The sequence below is a fragment of the Mauremys reevesii genome, linkage group 9 (genome assembly GCF_016161935.1).
Source record: "Mauremys reevesii isolate NIE-2019 linkage group 9, ASM1616193v1, whole genome shotgun sequence".
In the NCBI taxonomy this organism is placed as follows: Eukaryota; Metazoa; Chordata; order Testudines; family Geoemydidae; genus Mauremys; species Mauremys reevesii.
Genome location: NC_052631.1, coordinates 68,355,777 through 68,373,341, shown reverse-complemented (window position 1 = coordinate 68,373,341; position 17,565 = coordinate 68,355,777). Strand labels below are relative to the sequence as shown.

The 17,565-nt window shown below is 41.5% G+C and overlaps 1 long non-coding RNA gene across 4 annotated transcripts in view; it reads right to left on the bottom strand.

Annotated features, from left to right (window-relative positions):
* Positions 1-17,327, bottom strand: part of LOC120372173 — a 49,789-nt gene extending 32,462 nt beyond the window's left edge. For 2 of the 4 annotated variants that reach the window (XR_005584749.1, XR_005584752.1), the window contains exon 1: positions 16,707-17,327. This is a non-coding gene — a long non-coding RNA (uncharacterized LOC120372173). The other 2 variants (XR_005584750.1, XR_005584751.1) reach the window with 2 other exon arrangements.
* Positions 17,328-17,565: the final 238 nt, after the last annotated feature.

Genomic DNA, 17,565 nt, shown 5'->3' with positions numbered 1-17,565 from the left:
TCAAAGTCAAGCAGATAAAATCTTTAGACAATGCTATCATGTGTTCCTAGGAGTAGTTACCAGGGCCGGCTCCAGACCCCAGCGCGACAAGCACGCGCGTGGGGCGGCAGTTGTCGTCAGGGGCGGCAGATTGGGCCCCGGGCATGACTGCGGACGGTTCGGTGGTCGCGCGGCTCGGCTGGACCTCCCGCAGGCATGACTGCGGCAGCTCAACCGGAGCCGCCGGACCAGCCAACCGTCCGCAGCTGCGGGAGGTCCAGCCGAGCCACGCGACTAGCGGACCCTCACCAGTCAAGCCAGCGGGAGGTCCGGGGCGTCTCCCGCGCATGACTGCTTGGGGCGGCCGAATATGTAGAGCCAGCCCTGGTAGTTACACACTCATCCAAGGTCTGTAATGGTACCTGACAGAATGGTTGTGACGGGTTGGATCACAGGAACCCCCTGGCAGCTGCCAACTGATGTGCCAAGACTACCTCTGCTCCTGTTTTCCCTGCCAGCTCAGAACTCCAGCACCCTGTCTTGCTGAGCCAGACACTTATAAAATCATATAGACTGCAATGTCACACCCTTCCCCTGAGCTTACAGCCAGAGACTTGGACACTGACCATGGCGGAGGCAGTATACCTAAAATTCGGTTTTGGGCTCCCTTATGCGGCAGACACTCCTGTGTCCACCAAAAGAGAAAGAGACCCTGATCCAGCTCACAGCTACCAGCTATGACAGACCTTTCACTGGCCAGCAAAATCCATCCCCCACCCTTTCACTCAGGTTGGGTTTGCTTCCAGCTAGAGTCTTTGGGGTTTGTTCCCACCACAGCTAGGGTGACCAGATGTCCCAATTTTATAGGGACAGTCCCGATTTTTGGGTCTTTTTCTTATATAGGTTCCTAATACCCCCCACCGCCTGTCCCGATTTTTCACATTTGCTGTCTGGTCACCCTAACCACAGCAGTCACCAGGACCCCAACTTTCAGCTCCATGATACATGTCTCTGTGCACCTCTTCCACTCCATTACAGCCAGTTCATTCTTCTGGGTCTTAATTGCTTTGTCTTTCAAGTCCAGCTTGGTGGGCAGCCTTTTCCTTTTCCAGGGCAGCTTTTTCCTGGGCAAATTGCACATCAATTTCCATTTGTCTTCCCTTGAGACCATCACTTGATGAGCTGGGATACCACAGAGAATCCCCTCCTGCCAGAACAGGCACCCCTTCCCTTCCCTTCCCTCCCCGCTTGCTAAGTTAGACACGCCAGTCAGCTTCTGCACAGACACAGAGGTTGGGCCACACCCATCTGCAGTTCACTGAAACTGAGGTGCACTCAGCTCAGAGGCTTCTCAGTTAACTTTCCCAGTGTTCAACCTTTCTGGGCAATTTGCAACTTGTATAGTTCTAGCTTCTTCTGATCTTCAATCTTATTTATTTTGCTTCCTTTTCTGTCCCTACTACCCTTACCTGAAATAAGAAAACAGAAAATAACTAACTAGTAACCACTTTGTCTGCTCTCCAGCCACCACACTTAAAACTTACTTAAAATCATTACCAGTATCTCAAAGCAATCAGCTGTGCACAGATCCTGCTCGACTATGTCACTGTGACGGGTTGGATCACAGGAACCCCCCCGGGAACTGCCAACTGATGTGCCAAGACTACCTCTGTTCCCAACTCCCAATGGGGTCTAAACCCAAATAAATCCATTTTACCCTGTTTAAAGCTTATTCAGTGTAAACTCATAAATTGTTCGCCCTCTAAACACTGATAGAGAGATATGCACAGTTGTTTGCTCCCCAGGTATTAATACATACTCTGAGTTAATTAATAAGTAAAAAGTTATTTTATTAAATACAGAAAGTAGGATTTAAGTGGTTCCAAGTAGTAATAGACAGAACAAAGTAAGTGACCATGCAAAATAAAATAAAATGTGCAAATCTATGTCTAATCAAACTGAATACAGATAATCTCACCCTTAGTGATGCTTCAGTCCGTTTTTTCCCCTCAGAATGGACACCTTCCAGGCCTGGGCACAATTCTTTCCCCTGGCACAGCTCTTGTTCCAGGTGGTAATTAGGGGATTCTTCATGATGGCTCCTCTCTCCGTATTGTTCTGTTCCACCCCTTTATATATCTTTTGCATAAAGCGGGAATCCTTTGTCCCTCTCTGGGTTTCCACCCCGTCCTTCTCAATGGAAAGACACCAGGTTAAAGATGGATTCCAGTTCAGGTGACATGATCACATGTCACTGCAAGACTTCATTGCCCACTTGCCAGCACACACGTATACAGGAAGACTTACAGGTAAAACACACCCATCTGCAGACAATTGTCCTGGTTAATGGGAGTCATCAAGATTCCAAACCACCATTAATGGCCCACACTTTGCATAATTACAATGGTCCTCAGAGTTATATTTCATATTTCTAGTTTCAGATACAAGAGTGGTACATTTATACAAATAGGATGATCACACTCAGTAGATAATGAGCTTTGTAATGATACCTTACAAGAGACCTTTTGCTTGAAGCATATTCCAGTTACATTATATTCACTCATCAAATGTTTATAAAATTGTATAGATTGCAACATCACAATGGTATCTCAGCATATTATGCACTTACTGAAGTTGACTCACAAGCGCCACTCCTTTCTTTAGTTTTCTAATTGGATTGTTTGAGGGAGGGGAGGAAGAGTAATTGAGGAAAGACTAGACTAGACTATACTGAGAAGAGATTTTTACATCTCCTTCCAAAGATATCAAGGTTGATGCCTTCAACTTCCCAAATAAAGCCACACATCTTAAACCTGTTCTCAAATTTGGGCCAGATTTCCATCTGGAGTATGAGCCACAATACTATAGCCTTTTTCTAGAAGATTTAGTAACTGATATCCTAAACTATATTTAAGATTATAATCTAATCCCCACAGCTCTGTTTTCACTTGCTGAGGGAAAGAAGTGTTAGGACTGAAGCATTCCCTTCATAATCTCAGTCATGAAGCAATTATTTTCAATTGTAAGAAAACCTCTTCATCCATTTAACTTACAAAAATGATCCCAGCCATACATAATAAATTACCAATTTGGTTAGAATATCATCTTCCAGTAAAAAGATTGTGCCTCCATATTAATCCAGCTATGTAGAAAGATGGCTTTCAACAAGCTGCAGCCACCAAAGGTAAGCTACCCATCTCTCCCCACTCACAGGCAGAGCTGTTCCATGGACCGGAGCAACTGCTGTGGGCCCCCACGCTTCAGGACAGCCTGGGGGTTAGCGGGGGGGCCTGGCATCGCTTGGGGGAAGGGGTGGAATGGGGGAGGAGCAGGGACAGGAAGAGGTGAGGCGGCGCAGGGGCCTGGGATAAGGAGTGAAGTGGGGACTGGGCCTGGGTCAGAGGTGGGGGTTGTCCTGGGCCCCACACCCCACTAGGGACAGCCCTGCTCACAGGTCCTGTACACATTTTGTCCTAGAAACCATTTTGCTCATGGACATCTGAATGTCACAAGTTTGTAGCTATTCAACTGTAAGAAAAAAGCAAAAATACCTAGATTTTGGAAAAAATAGAGGCATTACCACAACTTTATGGTACTTGTTCTAACAAAGTTAGACACTATCCTTTAAAAACACCAAGTACCACTGAAAACTCAGATACCTAACTTTCTTCTAGTGAGTACTTAATACACAAGACACCACAATAAGCCAAAAAGAGAGCAAACAAATGTTAAGTTTTAAAATGGATCCACTGCAACTAAAATTGTCTGCTTGACAGTGTAATTGTTACTAAGATAAAGTTTATTTTATTTAAATGTGTTTCTGAAGTTATATTAGTCCTATTTCTTTCTGGACTTAAGAGTTAGCTTGCATACACTAATCTGTAAAGCAAGTGTTCACTTACTAAATCAGGTGTTGGGAACTACAAAGAAATCCAATATGCGATGAACAAATACTGGTTTTGAAAATTGATTACTACTTGCTACAGGATTTGAAGGGTAAGTTTCACAATAAACTTCTTTTTTTTTCCCAGCCCAATATTTGTGTTTGGCAACAAGCATGCAGGGACTGTAGTCAAACTTGCCAACAGAGTCATCTTATGAAATTCTATAAAATTAGGTTTGTCAATTGTATAGGTGCTAAGAAAAGAACACACTAGGGTTCAGAGGGAACTTTAAAAATCCTTCCAAGAGCTTCTGGACAGCTCTGCTAATTAAAGAGACAAGAGGAAAGAGGCAGGAAGAAGGCTTAAGAAACAGTGACAGAGCTGCCAGAAACAAACCCAGGGACTTGGAATAGCCAAGACGGTATACTTAAACTACCTTTGCTTGAAGTGTTTCCAAAGCTAAACAGAATCCCAGCAAGACCTTGACCCATGATATTGTTGCAGATGGACCCAGTTTGGCAATTGCCATACCCCCATTTTTGTTGCATGCTGCAAATAGTTTTACACCAACATTGATTGGCCAGCTTTTGGAAGATACCACTTGCACAAGCTACCTGAGTGACTGGCTGATATGTCAACATTTAGATTGAAATTTAGTTTATAGATTTCTTTGGCTCTATTTATTAAAATAAAGCTGATAATAGAGCTGGCCAGACAACAAGAAATCCATTTCTCACAAAGATTTGAGGTTTCATCATTTTATCTTGTTCTGCATTGGGACAAAACAGACTTTTTGAAATTTTCATGAAAAACTGTAGTGTGTGCCTTCAGAATAACTGATGCCACAATGGTTAGGGCACTCAGGTTTAGTTCCTGATTAAATCAGGAGAAGTGGGGACTTGAACCTGCATCTCCCCTACCCCAGTAAGTGCCCAAACCACTGGCCTGCAGACTATTTACAATGAGGTCACCCACTCCCCAATTAAATGTTAGTCAAAATATATGTTTCAACAAAAAGTTTTGGTGTGAATTAATCAGCATTTTCCAACAAGAAAATGTTTAATTGATTTTCCACCTCTAGCTGCTCATTGTCCATGAGCCCTCGCCTGCCTGATATGAAATGCTCTCACGAGCCAATGGCACATACTAGCTGACTCTCCACTTCCTGCTATTTTAGGGTGAGGGATGCTGAATATTTTGGAGATTCTGCTATAGCACTATGGATAGTGTTAGAGTCTGTAAAGTATCATGTTGATCTATATGCCATGAAGCAAATCAGGAAAGTAAGCTAGGAGGAACACAGTTGAATGAAGTACTCTTATCCTCCAAAGAATCTGAGGAGAATTTTCCAGTGCTTATTGTTTCACTGAAACATAGGTCAGAAGTGTTTACTCACCTCTAAAAGCCATCCATCATCTTTGATGAGCTGAAGGGCAAGCTAGATGGACTGATGCGGGACTAACAGAAAATATAATTCATGTGTACTTCACACCATCTTTTTGCCCAAATCTCTCATTTTTCACACAATAATACAATATTTTAAATTAAAGTAATCCTGGAGTGATTTTGAAATTTTAAACTTCTTTAACATTAATTGCTAAAATGACAAGATATCTGCCATCAGCCCTTATGATTATTTGCTTCTTAATGCTCTGGGCTTTAGATTTTTTAAAGTTTTAACAAAAATGGGGCTTTTAACCTTCAGGTTCCAGATTAGTTGAAATAAGGGAAGCAATTGCCCTAAAGCAGAAAGAATGATGGCCAAGTGTACAGGTGCTGAAGCACATGAATATGTTATTAATCTTCTTCTACTAGCATTTCCCCCTCAAGCTGAACTTCAGCTTGTCAAGTTATTTTGAAGTAAAATATCTTGGACCAAGTTTGTCCTTTCCTCCTTATTTGTACTTTAACTGAACAAATAATCTTGACCTTAGTATGGAAAACTTACTCTTCATGAATACTCAAGTTCTGCCATAACCCTTATAAGGCCTAAAACTCCTGAAAGCAAGACTACATGCAGTCCAAACTAGAATTGGATCTTTTACAACACTGTATTGCTCCATATGCTTTCTGCCCAGATGTCCAAGTGAATTTTCAGTGTCATATAGCAACTTCCAGCCCTATATAGAAGAGCAAGTCACCAGTCAGCACCCTCATGGCTAGGCATGGCATAGCAGGATCCCATCTAGCATCCCCTGACCAGGTCACTTTCAGTTCCACCCCACCACAAACAGTGATCTCACAGCAGGTCTTCAGTCCTTGACTCTAGGCCAAGTGCTCCTTATACCTCTGAACTCCAGGTTTTCATAGGTATCTCACGCCTTGTGTCAGGGGGTTTCACACCACCTTCTTTGGTGGCTGGTAAAAGAACCTAGGCCTCCTTCTACTCTGGGTTCCAGTCTAGGGACCCTGTAGTAGCAAGCAGCTAAGATCTGCTTCCTCAGACTCCTTGCTGCTTCCTTAGACTACTTTTTACCTTGGTCTCTTCTCTAGGCCCTTTTCCCCCAGTATCTTTCAGGACTCTGCAATTTCTCCCTGGCTCTGGTATAGAGCAATGCTTCACAGGTCTAGTTCTTGCCCTTCTATCAAGGGTCACTGAAGGAGTTAGCTCCACCCCTGTGGCTTCTCAGTCTCTCTCCTGGCCTTTTGCCAGAGTACCCTTCTCAGAGGAGACCACCACCAAGGCCTACTCTCCCCCCAACCTCCTGTCTTCTTCCAGCATGATGTTCTTTTATAGTAGCCACAGAGCTCCTCCCAGGTGGATCTCACCCTTAACCTAGTGATGTGTGTTGTTGCTACCAGCTGACTTAATTATGCTCTCCAGCTCCCTTTCACCCTTTCACACACGGATTATTCTTTTCCAGCAATTATTGCAATGTATGGGAAAGAAATGCAATTGGTTATCCTCATCTTTGTTTGAGAAGATCTTAAATATATCATTGACACCTGTCAGAACTGGCCTTTGATAATACAGCATACTATAGGGAAAAGTTAAGTTTTCACTAAGGACATTAACAGCATCAGGCTTCAGACAATTTTGCTATTTTGTTGACTCGATAAGGTTGCCTCCGATAAGCGACCGTATTAGTTTGCCAAAGCACAGATCACGTTTTTGTTACACCCTTAAAGAGATGTCTTAGATTACCACCTTTAAATGAAGCAATGAGACTAAAAATCATTTGTCTTCTAAGGATCAAAATATTTCTGTATGGCCTTCTAGGTTTGCATTAGAAGCTTTTATTAAACTGAAAGAGCCGCATGACTGATCACTGATGAGAAAAGCTATAGCATTATTAGAGCAATAAAAGAGTAATTTTAAGATCCAGATTTTATGTTAATTTATGCCTCAGGGCATTGATGCCACTAATATTTCTCTTTATGAGCCCAATTATTTAGTGCTGTCAAACCAGAGTTCTGTACAATAGTGAAGTGTTTAAGACCTAACAGGCCCCTGTGGCATAAAGGCATAGTAACCTACAAATCAGCAATATAAACTCTTTACAGTATGCTTGGAACTGTAATTTCATAACCAAATTGTTACACAGAATAGGTTTTTTGAGGGCGGTAATATAGTGTAGGATAAAACAGGATATTGTTCCAAGCACAGCACCAAGTAGTATGGAAGAAAGTATGAAGTCCTGAACAGATGACAGAAGGCAAGGGAGGAACATAGGTATAAAATAGTGAGGATGAAGAGGGGAAAAGGTATGGGAAAGTTATGGACAGATTTTAATTCATGTTTCAGCTAGTTATTTCACTTTCAGAAATTGAACTAAACAGTCTTCTTCATCAGTGTAGTGGCAACAATTAGATGCCACTACACAAATTAACATTTTCATTCTTTTGATTGTAATTAGATAACAAACTTATCCTGCCACAGAAGATCTACAAGACAGAAGGAAAATGTGCTTTAGTCAAATAAGCTAGAATACTACTAATTCATTCTTCATTTTAAGCAAGTGTTACAGTATATATTTCTCTTACTGCTGTAATATTAGAAAACATGTATCCCATTATTCAAAGTTTTGTCTCCTTTACGAGTGGCATTTTCTATTTTTATGAGTGTTATGACTTTCATAGTAGAGCATGTCCAGTTGAGTTTCAGAAGACTAGGTTCATGAGTGAATGTTCATTCTGGCTGTTGTGCAAGAGACGCCTTCAAATCATCTCAGAAATTTACAAAAATTACTAAAAGTCAATCTCAAGTTACTTTTGGAATCATTTCCGCATGGTAGGATATGCTTCAAATCCAAATTATTACTCAGTTTTAATATTAAAACTAGCAGCTCTCACCTGCTTTTGGAGACATTGGCTATCCGCACTTGTCTATAACCTTTACACTCAGACCCTAGACTTAATGACGAGTGGTTACTGAAAACCAATTTAATCAGTTCTAGGGTCTTCCAATCCCAAGGGACCAGCCACTTAGCAAGGTCAATATATAACTCAGATCTTACCTAATAACTACGCAGATAACAATCCTTTAGTGACTAAAAATTTAAGGTTTAATAATAAAAGAAAAGAAGAAGAGAGTTATAAATGGTTAATAGATCATATACATACAAGTGCAAAGTCCTTATACCAGGTGTGAAGCAGTGATGGGATAGACTTTTGCAAGCTAGCAGTTTATCTGGAATTACCCAAACAGATTGGGTATTCAAAGCTTATCGAAAGCTTCCTTGTTAGAAATCCAGACCAGAGAAATGAAGCAGGAAATGAAGACAAAATGGAGATGTCTCAGATGCTTCTTTATATTTTCTGCCATGTATATAATTTTACTGTCCCGAACAACGGCCACGTCCCAGGTGCATGGAAAATTACTGGCCCAAGATGGAGTCACATGAGCATATTACACACCCTTACATGTTTTGATGACTCACAGAGGAGCCATTGCCCATATTCTTTCTAAGGTGTCTAACATGCCCTAATGCGTATTGGGCAGGATGAATTTCTTTAATTGTGAACTGAGTGAACTTAATGGGTCATCAACACAAAGCTGTCTGGCTCTAATGTAAATTGTATCTGGGGGATGTTACCCAGGAATACAATACATGTGCAAATACCAGTACACAGCAAATATTCATAACTTCAGATACAAAGATGATACATGCATACTTAGCAAATCATAACTTTTCCACTGACATCTTATATGATATACTTTATACAAGATATGTTGCAATTGTAGAATAGTGGTGAAATCAAGGATGTACATCAAGGAAATTATATGGCATCACACACTGTGTCTGGGGATCCTTACTTCTTGCACACTGAATTTGTAGTTGAGAGATTTCCTCTCCACACACATCCCACAAATCACAGTACCTTGTCTGTTACAGCTCCATTTTGTTTCTTAAAGCTGCCCCCTTACTCCATTTTGTTCTTGTTTTCCTCCTGTGGCCGCCCCTCCCTGGCTGTTAAGTTGTTTACCAAGGCCTCTGCCCTTCTCAAAGGGAGGGCCCCTTAAGTTGTCTAACCAAAGCCATTGCCCTTCTCAAAGGGATGGCCACTTATGCTAAGTGGGACCACTGCCCTGTTCAAAGGGTTAGTCCTGTTATCACCTTGTTAAAACCTGGGCTTGGTGTAGGGTGGCCACTATCCAGAGCTGCAAGACCTATTGTGTTTTTAGGATCCTGGGCATGAGTCGTACCTCTGGGCTCAGGGCTAGTCCAAACATGCCTCTGTGGCTGCCTGCAGTTTTTTCTCTGCCTTCTCTCCTCCCTGTAAGAGGGGGAGCCAATCAGAGTTACTGGCGGGAAGCTGCCAGGGTTTGCCTTTAAAAACAGACATTTTTTGAACAGACTTCAGAAAGGTTCTTGCATTGCTACCTGGTCTGATCAACCAGGGGTTCTGGGGGTCCTTTCTCCGCTCTCATTTTATTTTTGAGCATACCCCCGTTTTTGAAAAAAACCCCCCACGAAGAACGAATTGCTGCCTGAGAGATCTCCTGATTATCAAGACTGTACCGAGCCTTCTGATGTTCTTGCTGCTTCTGCCTCTGCTGCTGCCTTGGGGGATGGTAAGAATCCCTCTGTGAAACTTTCTATACTTTTATTTTATTATTTTAGCTGCTGGCTCTGTCTCCCCAGCACACAGACTCAAGCTAAACCTTGGTCTGTGTCCTAAAACCTCTCCCCCCCCCCCGCCCCGGTCCTAGCTGCTGGTTCTGTTTCCCCAACAGACAGACCCAAGCTAACTCCTTGGTCTGTATCTGTAATCTGTTTCTAGTTCTGCAGTGCCTTTGCTGCTAGAAATAAGCCTGCTTGCAGCCACCCCACTGCTGCAGCCACCTCACTGCTGCAGTCACCCCCACCTCTTTGGAGCCGTGTCCTAGACACACACCACTCAGCCCTCTGGAACTATCCTTAGCATAAGGTGCACCCATTAAGTTAAGTTTAGCATTATACTTTGTAAGTCAGGCTTAGAGAATTGTTGCATTGTGTTTTAATTTGTGTAGTCTTGGTTAAGTTAGCTCATAGATAAGATTTTGCTGTGTTCTGTATAATTGTAATTGTCTGTCTTCCCACTGCAAACACCCCCCCCCCAGCTTCTCTGTGTCTTTCTACCTTGTTACACTCTCTCTGCTGCTTAAGCTTGCAGCCTGTTTGTTCTGTCTCACTACGTTTAACTCTCTAGCATAAAACCCCATTGGTTACTTTCTTCCTCTCTGATACCCCTCACATTCTACATTTACACCACTGTGACACATTTTTACCTAAAATTGTTTGTTTAACACATTTTATCCATAAAACTGTTAGTTGGTTATATGCTGCTGTGACACACCTTTTTACATAGAAATCGCTAGCTACCTGTTACATTTATACCTCAGTGTTAACTGATTACCCACTGTATTGTATCCTACTGTGTTGGACCCCCCTATTGAAACCCCCTTACTGTTCACCAAAAAAGAAACCCCTCCCCAATTGTCTACCTTAACAACCCATACCCCTCACTATTGAATTTTCCCTGTTTTTGTATTTGCTTAATAAAGTTTATTTTGCACCCCACCCATGTGGTAATTGCTCCCCAAGATCCCATATACCTGAAACAAAAATTTCCTAATCTCAATCTAAAATGCACTATTACATAATTATAGACCAACTCACATATAGTCTAAGTTGGAGATCTGATGAGTGCAAACATAAGTGTTAATACTTGCAGTTTTCCCCTTCTCATTTAATTCAATCATTTTCTCCCAACTGTAGTCATAGAAATTCAAGTTAGCATTTGTATGTATTTCAGCACTTTGAGTGGAAACAACTTCAATTTTAAAACACACTGAGGCAGCAAGTGCAACAAATCATTTACACTGATATCATATTTTATCTGGTTTCTGTCAATGGTAATGGCTCATGTTTAGAATAGTCAATTGAAAAGGTAGTTTTATCAGATGTCTCACTTTTAAAACTCCTCTGAAACTGCTGCCGACAAACTGATATTAATCACTACTCTGCTAGGCACATGAGATACCTTGCAATAGCTTGGTTATTTGCTGTTCAAGACAGAAAGTAGTTAAAATGAAGCATCCATTCGCAGCATCTGTGCCACCCAATATTTTTGATTGAATTAATTGCCCAGGTGTCTACCATCGCAATACTGCAATCTATCAATGCAGTTAGAATTTCATGCAGTCTTCAGAATTTTTGCCATTATGAATGAACTGTGGTTCTCTATCACCACCCTATCTGGTTTAGTTTAAAAAAAAAAAGGAAGACCTTATTTTGGGATATGGTAAAGGATTCATTTATTTGTCAAAATTGTGTCAGTATATTATGTTTCTTTCAGTCAAATATGCACATATGTATTCTGTTCAGCATACTATGACCTAATGAGTAAAGCTGACTTTACTTCCAGAACAGCCATCTACTATAAAGTGTTTTTTCCCAAGGAATAAGACTATATTACTGAATTTTGTACACCCTCACCCCCACTGTCATAGTCCCTGAGAGCTTTACATTCTGACAGTTACAAGCAGCAAACAAGCATCTCTTCTTCATTTTCTATTTCAAAATTGCTTTCAAATTAACCCCCCTAATACATTAGGGAGCCTTTTCTACAAAACAGTGGATGCATGTTGTAGTGTGAAAACACATACTTCAAATATATATTTAGGAAAAGCAATTCAACAGTTTTGACTCCAGGAATTAAAGAAAAATTATCCATGAAAGATACTTGAGATTATTGTTATCAATTTTTGATATATTTGAAGTATTTTAAGGTCTAAATGAAACTTTTTAACATAAGCTAAACGTGGACATGAGAGAACCTGTAAAAGACTCTGGTGGCACATCAATCATAAAAACCTAGATAGTTCAAATTCAAAAAATATGTAACATCAGTCATGAAATGGACAATCATTAACAACTTCATATTCTTATGAAGCATGATTCAGGCAATATTTTGACACCTATAAAAAGAAAATCTTGGAAAGATGTTAAAGGTCTGGCCAAGTATTACTTAAAGGAATTGCTTCTACCCACTGTAATAGTTCTCATATTCAGATGATAGTAACTTTTCAATCAGTACATGAGTCTAAACTATACTTTGATATCTGAAATAATGGTGACCCATCCCATTTAATGTATTTACATGGACCTTGTGGCACATTCAGATTCTGCTAGATAGAGGTTCTAATTTTAAATACTAACCACAGTTGCCAAGTTCACCAGTATGAAGCTACTGTAAATGAGGTATTGTCATCTAACCTGTCTGTAGACAAGATAAACATATGAACTCTCCTGGCTCATTTATTTCCCTTCAGTAGGGACCAAGACCTAATGATGATATATTCTAAGACTTCATTAACCTCTTCACTGATTATTTTAGATGTTGGGGTAGGGGGATAATGAAGTGCAAGTGCAAAAGGAGATTGGAATTGGGAGTTTCTGCACAGGTAAGAAAGGAAACTAACAGAAAGGTGAGAAAACAACAAGGAATAATGAAGAGCATGCAGAGCAGTGGTTTTAGTGGTAGGCATGTTTTCCTTACTGCATGATACTGAATATGACAGTTAAGTATTCAGATAACAATTGAAACTAGGCTTGGTTGCTATAGATTGACTATTTTCTGCACTCAAATTTGACTCATCTGAAACCAAATCTTCACACTTCCTGGGATCTACTTCACCATCCATATGTTAACACTCAAAACTTTCAGTTGCATCATAATTCTAGCATGACTCAGAAGTGAGGATGCTACTTCTTTCAATAGATGAGTGCTGAATATTTTGGTTTCCATCTGCTTGTTCCAGTCACTAGGTTATAGTTGCCTACATTTTTACCCCTAGTTACATCATACAACCCACAGCTATGAGAATGGAAGAGCTAGATTTTTTTCTCATTAATGCAAGATAGGGTAGGGGATGTTGAGGCAATATCATGTGTAACCAGAGTCCCAATCCATTCCCCTCATTCCTATACAGGAAGGACAGATGAGATGAGGGGAGCCCCATGCTGCACAAATTAAGAGGGCGTACTGCATCAGTGTGCAATGTTATGCTTGAGGCCTGTGCCCAAGCAGCCCTCACATAGCACCATTTCTTAACCCACCTATTGCACTCGAACCTGTAATAGGGGACAACAGCAATCGGCTTAGACAGACACACCCTTCCTACTGAGCATCTAGAAAATCATCTGCCTATTGTCTGAGGTCATCCAAGAAAATACCTGATCCCATGTCAGATGATGTACTTTGTGCTCTCTAAACAGCGCTGAAGCAGTTTCCTCCATTTATAAATGGGAAGTCACTGTTTAATTTCCCTATTGCAGTAATATACTTAAGTTTCCTGGTTCGCTTCCTTCCTTATTCAGTTGATCTTACCAATCTGGTGATTGGTCATTAAACCCATCTTTGAAGCACCTCCAAGCGGACCAAGATAATACCAGGGAAAGGGCAGAAATCTGGCTGCCATTCCTCTTTATCCTAATGGTTAAAACAGCCTCTTTTGCTGTGCCTAAATCATTCTCCCCCGAGGGAATAATGATCACTTGCAGAGAATGGGAACAGTCCACCATAGAATGGATAAGAAAAGTCAGCTAGTCCCACACCATGTCCCCACTTCCCTGCCATGACAGGTGGGTTGGCCCAATTCTGGAAGTTTCACCCAGGTCCCCTAGGTTTGCTAGATGCCTTTTTCTGTGTCCAGTGAACAATACTATTCCTATATATCCAGATCTCCATAGATGAGGCCTTCCTGCTCAATCCTGAAATAGACCACATATATCATTAGGAATTTTTAGCTTGACAGATTGTCCCTTTGCAGTGGCCAAATATTGGTTATAAAATACCCCAATTGCCAAAGCGCAATAGATCATAACTCATTAGCTCCCACGGCTAACATTGCAGCAAAGATAGCCACTCCTATTCTAAATGAAAGGGAGCCAAAAATCCTCTGATGACAAACTGAGAAATTCTACTCCATTCAATGCTGCTGTAAACTGAAACCTTGTTTTAAAAAAAAAAAAAATCTTATCTCCATGGATGACCAGTGGACCTGGACATATTGGCCAAATGCTCTTAATTCCTGCCCCAGGCAAAGACCCACTTCCCCACTCTTATTCATGATGATCTTTGTACCATTACTGAGTTATTCCAATTTCAATTTATGTAAGGTCAAAACAAACTTTTCTTGTTCCCACTGTAAGCCTCTAATAGGTAACACCTAGCCTGATGTATTCTTTGATCCAAAAACCAACTCAAAAGGCCAGCAGAAAGGCTACCTTAGCAGCATTGCCACTGCTACAAAGCTTAGGGAGTGTAAGGACTAAATCTCTCAACATCCAAATAGTGACCATATTTCTGGAATCTATGCTGGAGTCCTTTAAACTTGGCCATCCTTCTAGTAACTTATGAACTACAAAACCTTGCAAGGATGAGTGAATTCCACTGCCTTTGGGGATCCAGCTGGCTTTTTCTCCCTGGAGATGGTTCCTCACATTCCCCTCCACATTTCCTCTGGAGCTTTCTAACTCCTAGCCACCCATTCCAGAGGCTTCAGGCACTTTGGCAGCTGCTGACATCATTCAGACTAGAGGCTCCATGCCAGCCTCTGCATTTCTAATCTTTATTGCTTCTTTGAATGCAATATTGGGGTCACCCAGTGGAATGCGGTCACCCACTGCTCCCCAAAGCAAGTGCCTTCCCCAGACTTTGCTATGGCTGCTGCCCCACTTACTGCATTTGGCAGGCATGCTGTCAGCAGAAGCAGAGTGTCTGGAAGCATACTAGCAGCTGGCACTGGAGGCTAATATGCTGTGGAAGAACAAAACTCAATACCTACAAGCCAGCAGTGGACAGAAACAAACTGTGAGTGAGGGATCCAGTTCATCTCACCTTCTCCCAGTTGTCCACTGGCAGCAGGAGCAGGAGGCACAGACTCAGAGCTCAGGCCTCATTAAAGCCAACCCACTCCCCATTGCCAGGAGGGCTCCTGCTGGCCATTCCCAAGTCCTGTTCACTCCTCCCTAACCCAAGATGGAGAAAGGAGGGTAGCACCCAAGTTCCCATCAATTCCAGTCCCACCAGTTACAACCCCTGCTTAGCAGATGACCAATGCATACAGAAGTTACATTACAAATATTGTAAATAGAAATTATTCATAGTATTTCTAAGACTAAAGGAAAACTGTTAGGCAGTAAGTCCATTAGTATTAAATAAATAAATAAAAATGAAGATATACCTATCTCATAGAACTGGAAGGAACCCTGAAAGGTCATTGAGTCCAGCCCCCTGCCTTCACTAGCAGGACCAAGTACTGATTTTGCCCCAGATTCTTAAGTAGTCCCCTCAAGGACTGAACTCAACACGGGGTTTATTAGGCCAATGCTTAAGCCACTGAGCTCTCTCTCCCTGTATTATTTATACAGACTTCCTTGCTTAATTGGTGTTACATATATTCAAATATAACATTCCAACATAACATTTAGACCTCTAAATGGCACACACATTCCGCTCCTAACTTTCAGGAATGATGTCTCAGTCTTTATATAGTGTGGCCATAATATGTAGTGTGCATCACCCAGACTTTTCAGAGCTTGAGAGCATCTCAGTCCTTTCAAACACTTCAAAAACCTGTCCACATATAACAGAAATTAGTCCAATAAAAGATATTATTTCACCCACATTGTCTCAGCAAACCAACAGCCTGGGGAGCTCCATAGCTAGCAGCATTCCAGTCCCTGGGTTAGCTGACTGGTGAAACAAAAATCTGTTGCCTTGTATCCAACGTGGTGCCGTTATCGGGATCAGTATTGAAAGTAACCATTCCCTAGGTCTTCATAAGGCTGTCACTTTTCAAAGCACTATCTTTTCCCCATAAAAGCAACCAAGGTCAGGTAAGAATTTACAAACCTTTCAGGCTCTGCTCATTCTCTAACAGAGATTTTAAAAAGACAACTTAGAGCAGTTAGCTAGTAGCTAAATCTAAGTTCCACAGGATGTACAGCCCCCTAAGGTGTGTCTACACTGTAGCTGGTAGAGAACCGGCATAGAAAGACTCACCCTAGTGCACTAAAAATAGCAGCGTGGATGTTGCAGCACAGGCAAAAGCTTGGGCTAAGCACCCAAGCTGAGATCAAGATGGTCAGACAGGGTTGGACTCAGGTGAGTAGCTCAAGCCATAGTGCATAGCACAGCATCCACATTACTATCTTTAGTGAGCTAATTTGAGCAGCACCAGTACATGTCTGCCTATCCGAACTAGGATGCTCACTCCCAGGTACAGTGTAGATATATCCCTAGAGGTAACCATTGCTCCCCTTCCAGCTCTTCCTCGATGTCCATCAAACCATGCTGGACCAGACAGCCTCAGGGAGAGCTTCCCTAACAAATAATTCAGCAATTATTCACCTGTAACCAAAGTAGTACAAATATTGGGACCCAGCCCTTACAGCAACTCTCTCACAGACGCTTATGTTTAATAGTCACTAAATCCATACAGCTGTTTTTAACTCCTATTTAAAATCTTCTCCACCCTAAGGTCCACTTGGGTCAGCTCTTAGAGGGTAACCAGGTTTGGCCAATGAGGTGATTTGCCCACAATTAAAGCTTCCTATACAGCATCAGAAACCACAATTGAGCATGTCCAGTAACTGGTCTGATCCACACAACGTTTGGGGGCTCTTTTAGCTGATTTGCCCTGTCCCCTTCTTTTGTGCAGAGATAGAATGTTCCAACTAAAATTCTTGTCTTCTGCCCCTTTTTTTCTCCCTTTCTTTAGATCAACAGCAAATGTGGTAATATTAATTATGTGGAATAAGAACTGTTAGCTTCTTTAAAAAATAATTTTCAGTTACTGGCAGTTAGGCACTACCCAGAAATAACCGTTAGACTTTCAGATCCCATCTTAATTACTAGCCAAAAAAACCAGTCTGTACTTATAATCTGAACAAGTTTGATAGAGAATTCATTGAAAGAATATGGAAAACCTTCCTGATGCCTTTTTTGACAGTCTTTTCAGCAAATTCTGAAATTACAGTAAGAACACAGAGGGGAAAACAGCTATCTTGATCTACAATTCTACCTAGCTGGCTTAATTGAGCAAATGGATCAGAGCAGGCTTAAGTACCTGCCTTCCTCAGTCCAGGTGGAAACTATCTGTAATTGAAAAGCACAGCAGGCTCTCTGCCTCATTCTATTTAAAGCAATTAATCCTTTCAAGTAATTCTCATTTACCTCAGAGTTATGTAGTATGTAGGGAAAGCATTTT